A 9,827-nucleotide genomic window follows, 5' to 3' on the forward strand; every position below is an offset into this window, starting at 1 on the left:
GCTCCCCGGGCGCCAGTCCCGCGCGCGGGCCCCGCTCTCCCGAGACGAAGCTGGATTGCACCATGCCGGAGCCCGAGCTCGTGCCGGAGCCCGCGCCGCCGCCCCGTGAATGCCGTCGCCGCCGCCGCCGCCGCTCCGGCTCCAGCGCCAGCTCCCGCGCCTGCCGCGCTCAGCGCCGGCTGCACCTCGGGACGGGCGGGGGACGGGGAAGGGGGCGGGCCCGGCGCGGGAGGAGGCGGGGCGTGCTCGCCGGAGGCCTCGGAATCCTCGGCCTGCCCGGTGCCCCGCCCGCGGACTGAGGCGGGGACGCGGAGCTCCCAGCTCCGGGCGAGCCCGCCGCGGCCCCTGCGCGCCACAGCGCCCTCTACGGAGCAGGCGGGAAGAGCCAGACGCGACCCCGCCCCCTGCTCGGCTCGCGGGGAGGGAGACGCGAGGGCGGGGCCCGACTGTTCCCATTGGTGCGCGGCAGGGCTGCCCCGCCCACAGGCTCGAAAGGATCCCTCCTTGGAGCGCGTCAGCGGGTTATTGTTACAACCCGGGGTTTCCCAGGGCAACGGGGGGATGGGGCGGGGCTCACAGCTCTGGACCCGCCCTCTGCTCCCCTCCCCAAGAATGCCCCGCCCTCTGATATTAGACCCTAGTCTTGGTTCCAACAGCCAGATCAGCCACTGATCGAACTCTCTTTGTGCCCTGGACTGGTCTAGGGAAAAGGAATGGTTGGAGAGTAACTGGATTCTAAGCCAGGCTTTGTTACAGACCTACCTTCTCCATCTGCAAATGGGGCTTCGAGGGCTCTAATGATGTCTGCAGACACAATGTTAGATCTTTGGTTCTCAAACTCCAAATGTTGTAGAGTTTATCCTGAAGAGCTTGTTAAAACAGCTCCCCGACTTTTTGGGGGCAAATCTGGGTTGAGGCTGAGACATTGCATTTCTAACAATCTCTCAGGTGTTGCACCAGGGACCATACTTTGCAAAACACTGTCTTCACTTCTATGGGCGCTTCTCACCCGCTGTTGAACCCAGTGCTCACCGGAAAGTTAAGAATGTGAAAAAACTCATTTGTTGAAAGGCTATTTAATTGAGCACCATTGATGTACTTAGGTCTATCCAGAGCGCTATGGCAAGAGAGGCAACTGGAACAAATGAGGTCCCTACTGTATAGCCTAGAGGAGGACTCAGATGGTAATCAGATCATCACGTGACCTCTGAAGGGAGCAGCTCCTGAGAGGCTGGGCAGTCCATTACCTCATCCTGCAGGGTGCTAGGCTAGGTCTCCAGCCACCACTCCATCTGCCAGCCTTTGCTCAGGCTACACTGTATGCCTAGAAACACCCATTGCCATCCTCAAAGGGCTCATGGAAACTCAGCTCAAATGTCAGCTTCACCCTGACATCTCTGACTCCAATATCCACACATGTCTCTGTTCCCTGCTTCCCAGGACCACCTGCTGCCTTGTCAACAACCTTTTGTACCCCTTTGGCACAGTATTCCTGTTTTGACACTCAGGAACCTGAGGATCAGAGTGAGGTAGTGGCTTACCCACACACCATGGCCAGGACTGGAATCCCAATCTCTAACCACCCCCTGGACAGTCCAGTACCTGGCTTCTGGACAAGGCTGGAAATGCTGAGTTATCTAGACAGTGGGAGGGCTGTATCCGGTCAACATAGACAGCAGTCCTGTCTAAAACATTCCTTCCTTCCAGCTTAGGACCCAGGGAGGGGAGGAGAGCCAAGGGTGAGAGTGGGGCGGGGATGGAGGAGCCCCTGCTCACCCCCTAGGGTGGGAGCGGGCCTAGCTTGCAGATGCCTAGCGTGGTATCTGCCTGAGTCACATCCCGAAGGCGAGGGTGGGCATGGGAACTATTGACAGCTCCCCTACACACATGCATACACACACACATATACACACACACGCACGCGTGCACACACACAGGCACACACACAAACCCCCTCCAGGTGGTTCTGTTTAGAGCCACAAGGGGCTGAAACTCACTTCTGAGGTCCTTAAAACAGCTAGGAGATGCCTTCTCTGCTTGGGGAGTCTATGCGGGGGGCTGCCCCTTGGGTACTCTGAAGGCTGGATAACTCTCTGCCAGTGTTCAGTTGGGGTCAGCTATGAGCATGACTTGAGCTCACTGGGGGCCATACCAGGGCTGGAAGATCCTTAGCTGGGGGCCCTGGCACAGGCTACCACCGCAGGACCAGGAAGCCAGGTTGGCAGAAATACCCAGAAGTTGACTCAGGCTCTTTTTGGCCTCTTCCCTGCCCAATGACCACAGCTGCTGCCTGGCATCTCTTCTGAGGTCCATGTCTGATACACTCAGCCCCCTTCCCAAGCACACCCCCTAGGGCACACTGACATTCTTTTTTACTAATAAGTAGGCCCTTGTTCACACGCTCATTAGCAGGCAGTCTAATAGTGATTAAAAGGAATATGGGCAAATCACTTAGCTGCTCAAAGCTACTGTTTGCTAATCTTTCAGTGGCTGCCAGGATGGCACCGTGTTCACAGGACACTTAAAGGCTGAAGTAAGATTCTGAGACCAGCACCAGACTCAGAGTACTCCTGAAATGCCAACTGTCTTGATTCCCGGTGCTCATGTGTCTTTTCTCTTGCTACTTTTCCCAACTCCATACTTCCAGCCTGCCTTCCCACCACACACCCCTCTCTTTTCATACCCCCTGGCTTGCTTGTGGGCATGCACACTTGCCATGTGCCCTACACACAAGTGCCAGTTGTACATTCCTACATCTTCCTATAGATTTCTTCCTTCTTTCCTTCTTCCTTTTTTGTTGTTTTTGTTTTTTTTTCAAGGTAGAGTCTCATTCTAGCTCATGTTGACCTAGAATTCACTCTGTAGTCTCAGGATGTCCTCTAACTCACACTGACCCTTCTACCTCTCCTGGGATTAAAGGCTTGTGCCACCACACCTGGCTTTTCCACTTTTCTTGACCACTGACTCCCACACTCACCTCCCCCATACATGCTGTAGCTTCTGTGTCCCCTCTGCCACTCACACCCATGCTCCCCAACAGGCCCCCACGTCCCTATCTCCATTTCTTACGTCCATACACAAGCACACTGGCTCCAATAGCTTCCCCAGCATTCTGATGCATGCAGCTTGTTGTCTCATATACTTACTTTGTGGGCTTCCCCATGTGAGTCCTACTGAGTCACAAAACTTGGACACTTACATTCAAATAATAACAGTACCTTCCTGGGTACCTCAGCTGCTCCACCCCTCCCCAGGCCAAGCACATGCCACACAACTGTCCCAATGCACTTGAGGGCTGCCCAGCTCCTCCCCAGCTTCCTCTCCTCCTGACTCAGCCCCTCCCAGCCCTCAGATTAGCCCCTGCCACCACTGCTGCTGCCACTGCTGAGCTGTCAAGGCGGCCAGATCCTGAGTCCCAGTGCTCAGTGCCAGCTCTCCCGGCTCACTCAGGGCAAGTGAGGACAGGAAGACAGGCCTGAGGTCTGACACGTGGAGCCGCTCTATTCCCTGTCCCTCTGCTTCCACAGCCCACCTGGAAGTCAGCCTTTGTGGCTGGCTGGCTCTACTTGCACGGGCCTTGCCCATCCTCATCCCCTACCCCGGGAGAGCAGAAAGGGACACCTCAGGAAGGAGGGAGGAGATGGTGTCCCAGGAGACATCTAGGGGTGGAAAGAGGAGTGTCTACAGGAGCCAGAGGGGATATCAGGACAGCTGGGAGCACCTCCAGAGCAGGCTACAGCCAGGCCCAGGAAGGGAGAATGTCCGGAAGTAGGCGGGCTGAACTGGAGAGACGGGGTGAAGGAACAGCGCCTGGGCAGCAAGGAGCCCCCCCACACACACACACATGAGAAGGCCCTAGGCCCCTGCGGAGGGTTCCACGGGTTGTGCTTGGGATGCAGGGTTCTGCTGGCTTTGGGGAAGCAGCTACGAGCAGCCACTGCCGAGATCCCGAGAACATGGGGCTCAGGCCCAAAGGGGGAAATCTCATGTTTTCCTTGGCCAAGGAGTTGTCTTACCACTGACAGGGTCAGAGAATCAGTGCCCAAAATGAGTGTTTCTTACAGGCTAACCTGGTCCACGTAGCTTCCCATTCAATCCTACCTCCTCACCTGCCTCAGTTCTACTGAACACTAGTAAAGTCAGGCCTCTGGAGAGCAAGTGACCCAGAATCTGGTTCCTTGGGACTCAGAACTTTGGTGGGTCCTTTCTCAGTGCTGTGTTTCCAGGGCCGTGAAGACAGGCCAGCCCAGAGGAATAAATGCATGGTGAATGAAAACTCGTTCTCACAACCACGTGAGAGGTAGATACTGTTGTTCCTGATTTCTGGATGGACCAGAGCGACGTGGGGAAGAAAGAGGAGCCACCTGCTTCCCCGAGATTCAAACTGAGGTCTGGATATGCTCCACGTGCAATAACTAAGGGCAGGTGGGAGATGAGCTTATCGAAGAATCACTTCCCTTCTCTGAACTTCAGTTTCCGCATTTGCAAAATGGAAATGGCTGTTCTTAACTGGGGTCAATCAAGGTGCCCATCCCAGAGCTCAACACAGAGGAAATGTCACAGAAAGTATCTACCCTCATTCTTCTCCTCTGCCCCGAGTTGATACTAAAAGCCCACCCCTATAGGTCACTCCTTTTTTTGTATCCCAGGAAGGAGGTACACACATTGGCTAGGTCTACATAACAAAGTACCACAAACCCGGTGGCTTGAGACAAGAGGGAATGATTAACTTGCAGCAGTGGAGACTGAGAGTCTGGGTCATGGCGGTGGCAGGACTGTCTCTGATGGCTCCGCAGGAGAATCCTTCCTTGTGTCTTCTAACTTCCAATAGCTGCGGGCAGTGCTGCTTGGTGTCCTTGCCTTGCCTACACACCACTCCAGTCTCAGTCTCCGTGTTAGCTCACAGGCTGCTCTTCCTGGTCTGTATCTGCCTATGGTGGTTTCTCTCTGTCTTTGTGTTTCATCTTCCTGTAATGACACAAGTCATATTAGACATGGGGATCACCCTGTTCTAATATGTCCTCATCTTTGACCTGTGTGGGGGAGGTGTGGTGTGTACAGTGTGCAATGTGTGGTATATGCACCGTGGGTGCAGATGCCCCATATGCATGCCTGTGGAAGACAGAGAAGAGTGACATTCTAGTGTCCCTCTCTTGTTCATCTGCGTATTTCTTTGAGATGGGGTCTGTGGTGGTTTGATTCAAGTGTCCCCCATAAACTTGGGTGCTCTGAATGCTAGGTTCCCAGCTGACGGAAACTTTGGAATTAACACCTCCTGAAGGCAGTGTATTGTTGGGAGTGGGCTTATGGGTGTAGTAGCCAGCTTTCCCTTGCCAGTGCTTGTTGGACAGGGGGTGCTTTCCATCCTCTACTCATGCCATTGCTTTCCCTGCCGTCATGGAGCTTCCTCTCAAGTCTGTAAGCCAAAATGGACCCCTTTGTCCAAAAAGTTGCTCTCGGTCAGGTGATTTCTGCCAGCAACACAAACCTGAATGCAGCAGTAATGTTGGTACTGAGGAGTGGTGTCATTCGCTGCTAGACACCTGACTGTGTGGCTTTCGCCTTTTGGAGCTGATTTTCAAGAGGAATATGGAAGGATTTGAAACCTTAGCCTAAGAGACGCCTTGCAGTGCTGTAAGTACAGTTTGATGGACTATTCTAGTCAGTGTTGAAAGACCTGAATGTAGTAAGAACTATGGACTGTGAGGTTTGGTTTATGAGGGTGAAAAAGAGCTTTGTCTGGACTGGGCTAGAAGCAGTTTGTGTGACAAGCTTGCTGTTATGCCCCTGTCCTGAGAACTTGTGCAGGGTTGCAGTGCATAGAAACAGACTGGTGTGTGCAAAGGGATATGGCACAGAAAGAAATCTTTGGGCCCAAACTGCTGCCCATTCAGCTGAAATAATATCAGAGATTACAACCATTGAGATTGGGCCAGCTGACCTGCACTGGGGCAATAGAAAGAATGTAGACTGTTTTGAAGGTGCCTGAATGCTCAAAGAGTGATCTGTTCTTTAAAGTCTGCTTTATTCCCCCCGCCCCCCGCCCCGGATTAACAAATTGTCACCCTACCTGGTATTGTGGAGTATAAGAAATGTAGGAAAGAGAGGGTCATTGAGTTTGCAACACAGTCTTGTGTTTTGGAAATGACCATGGACAGTGTGAAGCAGGTTTTCTGGATGCCTGCATGGATACACAATGGAGCCATGAGGATGAACTGTAGATTGCAGTGGAGACCCAGTGGAGATGCCGGGACCATGAGATGGCTGCCAAGGAGCTGCCAGCCCCGATGAAGTTTCCCAGGACTGTGAGTAGCCTAGTTGGAGGGGTGGAATTGGAATTCCAGAGACTTGTTGCTGGTAGAATTATTGGACTTGGAGATTTGTCACTGGCTAGAATTGTTGGACTTAGAGCTACAGAGTTTGATGTTTGCCCTGATTGTTTTAAATCATGTATTGGTTGAATATTTCTTTGCAATGCCCAATGCCATCTTCACAGTGTGAATGTTTATTCTGTGCCATTATGTTTTGTTTTTGTTTTGGAGTATTATGGTTCAATTAAAAGACCTTGGATTATGGGGATGTTTGGACATCATTAGGATTGATTAAAAACTATGGAGACTTTTAAAGTTGGACCAAATGCATTGTATTTTATATCATGCATGCTTATCAGTTTATGGGGGCCAGGGGCAGAATGTGGTGGTTTGATTCAGGTGAACCCCATAAACTTGGGTGTTCTCAATGCTAGGCTCCCAGCTGATGGAGATTTGGGAATGAACACCTCCTGGAGGCAGTGTATTTGGGGGCGGTGGGTTTATGAGTATAATAGCCAGCTTTCCTTTGCCAGTTCTTGGCACACTCTCCTGTTGCTATTGTTCACCTCATGTTGGCTAGGGGATGATGTCCACTTTCTGCTCATGCCATCATTTTCTCCTGTCATCATGGAGCTTCCCCTTGAGTCTATAAGCCAAAATAAATCCTTTTTCCCAAAAGCTGCTCTTGGTCAAGTGATTTCTGCCAGCAATGTGAACCTGACTGCAACAGGGTCTCTCCTCAACCCAAAGCTACTGTTGGTCTCTGTCCCCTCCCCTCACTAGGGTTATAGATGTGATAGCCACACTCACCTTTTGTATTGGCTCTGGGGAGTTGAACTTAAGTCCTCTCTGACATGAAAGACCTTAATACTTAATCAGTAAGCACTCTTAACTGCTGAGCCACCTCCCCTGTCCTGCCCTCATTTTAGCTCATTACATCTGCAAAAATTTTATTTTCAATTCAGAGTCACATTGTAAGGTTCCTGGAAGGATGGAGATTTGGGGGATATATTACTGAACCCTGAACCATAGAAATGGTGCCAGATGTGGAGACAGGCAGGTCTGGGTTCGAGTTCTGTCCTCTTTACTAAGCTGTTGGACTGGGTCTCTGCATTTTGTGTCTCACTGGCCTCCCACAGTGACAGCAAGAAAGACAACATGCAGCAAGGTGGAAGTGCTTGCCAAATGAAGACCAGCATGTCCTGCCCTCTCCTGCCCCTGTGACCTCTCTTCTGGATGGTCCTGACTCGAGCCTCTTGTCTTCCTGATCCAATGGCACTATCAAGACATTTAGCAGTAAATGATCTTGGCTGGGTCACTTCTTTTCTCTGGAGTTCAGTCAAATGGGTGTGCATAGGGGAGGGGAGGGCTGCAAATAATCTCAGAGACAAATATGTCCCAAGCTCTGAGACCATCTTGCACAATATTACTCAGTTGGAATCCTCAAGAGCCAATCATGGCTGAAAGGTAGAGATATTGGAAAAACATGAAATTTCTTGAAGGTTTCCTCTTCCTAATCTGCCCCTCTGGCTCCAAGCCATGGAAATAGAGTTTCCCAAGCCAATGAGCCTCTTTCTCTGAAGGGCCCCCAGATGCCAGCCCTCAGTGTCCAGGTTGGCTGATATCCCTGGATACCAGACAGCTGTGAAAGGAGGCAGAGGTGCCAGCTCTCTCAAGGGTCTGCTTTGACACTCAGGACTGGCCCCTTAGCCTCAATTTCCCCATTGGCAAAGTGGAGATCAAGACATCTCCCCAGGGTAGGTGTGCGAACAGCAGCAGCTGAAAGGGAGCTATGCATGTTCTGTGGGACTGGATTTCTTTCTTCCTTTCTCTGTCCAACTTCTCTTCCTTACCCTGTGTCCCAAGGCATGTGGAAAGCATCATTACTTCCTCAGCTAACTCTGGACCTCAGGATCTTACAGCAAGAGGCACCTCAGTAGGTAAGAAGGCCATAAACTCTGGTGAATTAGGTAATTGGAGCAAGCAGAGGTGGCCAAGTGAAGGGATGTGTCATGGGTCCTGGAAGCCACACTTGGCACTAGTCACCATTATTCCCATTCTGTAGATGGGAAAATTAGGGCATCTACTGAGGAACCTTCACAGTGGTTGTGACGATGGCAATAATGACAGGCATGATCTGAAGGTTACCCCCGAGGTGTTGTGAGAGGTGGTTAAGTGGTGGAGATGACGCTGTCACCTGACACAGACTCTGCTAAGCCCAAACATTATACTTCCCAGTGTCCAGAACTGTTCATAAGCCCCTTGGCCTATGCTGTGAAGTCAGCCCCAACAGACCAGGACAATGACGAAGGTGTGAACACTCACCAAGTACTAAGTGAAGGCTCTGTGCCAGGGGACTCTACCGTTCTCACTTGATCTTTGATTTAACGTGAAAATCATTATTCTAGCAAGGGCCAGAGAGACTCAGAGATATAAAATAGTGTCCCACAAGCCACAGAGCCGTGTTCTAAGCCAAGGTTCCCTGTTCCTAAACTGTGTTTTCTCCAATGCAGCTGCTATCTCTCACCAGGTTGCTGCCTATACAAGTGGGTGATGCCAAGTAGGGGTGGTGCAGACTGCCCAGGGCAAGTGTGGCAGGGAGGGAACAGGATGGGGCATGCCAGCTTGTTCCCTGAGTGTCTTCTGAGACCACACTCCTACTGAACTTCACTTTTTTATTATTTTTTTGTCTTCTGTTTTAAAATTAGTTTACTTCTCCTTCCCTCTCTCTCCCTCTCCCTCCCTCTCTCTCTCTCTCTCTCTCTCTGTGTGTGTGTGTGTGTGTGTGTGTGTGTGTGTGCTCATGTGTGAGCATGGGCACTCATGCCTCAGTACACATATGGAGGTCAAAGGATAACTTTCCCAAGAGTGTTCTTCACCCTTCCACCTGCTTTGAGGCAGTTTCTCTCATTCTTCTGTTATTTGCTGCCCTGGCTATGAACTTGTGAACTTCTGTGCATTCAGGAAATTCTCCTGTCACAGCGCTGCCTCCATCTAACCATCAGCATACTGGGATGACTAAAGCCCACCCGCAAAAGCGTCCAGCTTCTTATGACTCCAGTATTCATGTTTCAATAATAAGCACTCTGTCTACTAAGCCATCTTCTCAGCCCTACCTTCACTGTGCGTGCGTGTGTGTGTGTGTGTGTGTGTGTTTGTAATGTGGTCTGTGTGTGGTGTGTGCCCATAATCTTGCCTGTGGGCGGGAGTTGCTCCCTATGGAGGCCAGAGTGGAACTAGCGTGCGCCACTCCATCCCTCTCCTCCCCCGCACCCCCACATCTCTTTTTGAGCCCGAGTCTCCCTTTACTAATTCCAGAGCTTGTGCCCAGCTGCGACCTGGAGATTTGAACTGGGGCAGTCTCAGATCCCCTCAGACCCTCATGCTTGTGCAGGAAGCACACTTAACCACCGAGCCATCACCCCAGCCCTATAACTTCACTTTTTAATCACTGATGTTAATACCTGAGTGGCACTGAGTAAAGCCAAGCCATATATATGGTCCATACCAGTGCTG

Source organism: Jaculus jaculus, chromosome 5 (assembly GCF_020740685.1).
Source record: "Jaculus jaculus isolate mJacJac1 chromosome 5, mJacJac1.mat.Y.cur, whole genome shotgun sequence".
Lineage (NCBI taxonomy): Eukaryota > Metazoa > Chordata > Mammalia > Rodentia > Dipodidae > Jaculus > Jaculus jaculus.